Genomic DNA, 3,330 nt, shown 5'->3' with positions numbered 1-3,330 from the left:
CATGAAAAATTTTCCTATGTAGTTTTAGAAGTCAGGGTATGCCGTTATCCTTATAGTTTCTTAAATATTATTCATTCATCATGTTGCATTGTAAGTCATGCAATCCAATATAGCAACAAAAATATTATATATAATATTACAAAAATATAGCCCATGGTATGAGATGAAAATTTCAAATGCAATTGTTTTGCGGAGTGAATTCAAATATTTAAAAATTAACCTTTTGCCATAAATATATTCATCTTATTCATTGGCGCCGACGCCATGGTGCTTGAGGGGGCCGGACCCCCACAAAAATTCATTGTGGGCATGATGAAAAAATGTGTCAGGCTTGTCGATTTTCCTCGGAGTGTCCAGATATCTAGATTCGAGTTATCAGGGTTCTAATGTTGATCAAATGACTCTTCTAAAATGCTTTCAAAACTTAAAACTCACTACTTACAAAATTTCCCGGGGCAAGATCCCCGGTTTGGGCCCCCCCAATATTTTTTGTAAGTCGGCGTTCCTGATCTTATTTTGAGTGCTTTTCATTTATTTTCATTGTGCCATTTGAGTATAAATCCCCATCCATTGTTGTAAATTATAGGAAAGGATATTTATTTATGCCTTAAGTGCCTAAATTAAACGTATTAAGTATTTTTTCTTGCCATGGCATTAAATAATGATTAAAATGCTGGTATGCCTCCTGGTTCCCCTTTTTTGAGAAAATATTGACTGCAAATGCATCATTCACATGAGCAAAATAATTAGTGATTGTAATTGCAATCGTACTTATTAATTTTCCAGAGTAATTTTAGATTGTAATTAAATACAAATTTGACATTGTTATTGTAATTTGTAATTGAGCCCGATCAAATTTTTTCAGTTATCTCCCAGTACTTGTTAGGTGGGTGCGTCTGCCTCCCTTCAAATTTCATAATTTACCCACCAACACCATTTAAGCTTTCCGAGTTTCATCCCTTTCCTCATATTCAGAAGCTCGATCACTCCTGTGGGCGGCGTGTAAATACTAATTCTCATGTCATAGTCGGATTTAGGGGGGACACGTGCCCCCCCACACATTAAATAAATAGGCAAAATTTTTCATACTTTTATCATTACATTCGTTTTGTTTTGCGTATTACATTGCCTCAATCATTTAATTTCATATTGTTAACTATCATGTTGAAATCAAGAGAGCATTTCGTAAAGTAATTGTTCCATCTTGTTTGTAATATCAAGTATGAAAAGATCGTTTGCGTTTCAGACCCTTGTGCCTCCCCCCCCCCCCCCAGAAAAAATCCTGGATCCGTCCCTGCCGCATAAATGTCATGGTTGGGCTAGACCCCGTACTCGGGCTAGTCGGGCATATTCAGGCTGGCAGTGCTTAAAAATAAGTTTATATAGATATTAGCAGAGGTGGCTATGATCAAATTTATGTTGGGTTAGCTCATTTTGAACGAGGACGTATCATTATGTTTCAGCATACAAATATTAAGAAAAATGTGACGGAGTATCCATGTTGCGGCCATGTCCTCGCGCCTGGTTTATGTGGTTAATTCAGACTACGGTACTTAGTATTTTCTTAATTTTCATCATGAGGTGGGTGGTGCCCCCATGGTGTATGCCCTTGCGGGAGTATTCTCCTGCGATACACCCGGAGGTCTGCTCTTCCTCTACACCCTCCATCTTTTCCCAAATATTAAGCACGTCGCCGGCGGTGCCTCCGGGAGGAAATCGGCTGAAAGCCTTCATCCCATTTTCTAACATTTCTTCGACTACTCTATCGCTTGGATCGGGATTCTAAAACCTTAAAAAATTGCATTTTGTTCGACCCTGATCGATCCTCCGTTTTTGTCTTTTCCGGAAGATTTGGTTTCGCTCTGCGCTCCCCTTGCCCTATTGGCGGTTTAAGGACTCAATGCGACCTCTTCAACCTGGTTATCCCTCGGGAATGACCCTCTATGCCGACGGAAGCCCTTCGACCTTGCTGTGTATTGGAGAATAGACCCGTTTTGCGGTTATGCCGTAGAATGGATGACCTCTATCGAAAGAAGTTTGTCAAAAGAAGGATTAACTCGCAAAACTTCTGCAGAGTAAACTCGTTTACGTTACTGGAAGGTGGTGGCCTTTCGAGCAATTACATTATGCTCCTAGATAACCAAGCACCGTAAAAATTTTATTGCTTTTTTATTTCACGCATATTTCATTTCGAAATAAAAGTATTGCGCTAAATTAATTCACCAAGATTTGACGAATTTATGTTGACCCAGGATATATTTTTTGTGATTTTTCATGCTTTTATTTAGCTTTTTCATGAAAATATCGGCGATTGATTATTATGGCTATTTGAAATAGATTTTGCGTTAGTGGTTTGAATAAATTCATCAATGAATTTTGTCGCTTTTATTATTACTTTAAATGTTTAATGATATGAATTTATTCTGGTATGAATGGGAGAGAGGCGTTCACATTCGGAGATTTGATGTGAAGTGTACCTCCTCCAAATGAACCCCCCTAATTATTTCCTGGCTACTTTCCTATATAATTGGATATAATAATATGTGCACTGTCTTCCCTTTAAATGCAAGTTCATATGCCGTTATTACTAATCGAGGGCTAGAAAATTTCCGGACTAAGGCTCCTTGCACACACCGATTTTGGGCGGTTGGCAAAAAGTCGGCCGACTGTGTCGTGTGTAGCAGCGCTTCTACGGCGCGTCGAATTCAGCGACAGATACTCGTGTGAACTACTCCATTTTATCGGTGGAGCGCTGCTTTCATATACTCCGGATTATAACCGGTCAAACAATCATTTGCTTGGTTGTCATTATCAACCGACTTTTTTTTATCGATAACGGTGCGTGGTCGCTCAGTATGCAAGCTCCCATGCCCTCCAATTGTTCACTATTGGAATTGGACGACCGATTTTTATCAAGAATCCAAAATTGATTGGTTTGAAAGGAGCCTTAAGTGAACTGCGAGATAGAATATTGTCGAAAAAATGTCCCGCCGCGCCAGTCCATCGCCAAAGCCAGTTAGGAGTGCCTCCAAATGGAGATTCGGCAACGCCGCATAACGCGACTGTATCGCGTGTAGCAGTGCTTCTACGGCGCGTTAAATTTAGCGACGAATACTCATGTGAACAATGGGCGTACCCAGCAGGTGCCCCCTAGAATCAAAAGTAAGTAAGTAAGTTAATTCAGAACAAAATTTTTGAACAAATTTTCTTTAAATTCAAGAAAAGTGATGTTAGTATAAAACATGTAATTAAAATAAAATTATTTTTTCCGAGCAAATAATTTTAAAAACCAATAAAGCGATTTTATAGTTTCATTGAAGCTTTTGGTTT

The sequence above is a fragment of the Ischnura elegans genome, chromosome 1 (assembly GCF_921293095.1).
Source record: "Ischnura elegans chromosome 1, ioIscEleg1.1, whole genome shotgun sequence".
Classification (NCBI taxonomy): domain Eukaryota; kingdom Metazoa; phylum Arthropoda; class Insecta; order Odonata; family Coenagrionidae; genus Ischnura; species Ischnura elegans.
This window is presented reverse-complemented; position numbering follows the sequence as displayed.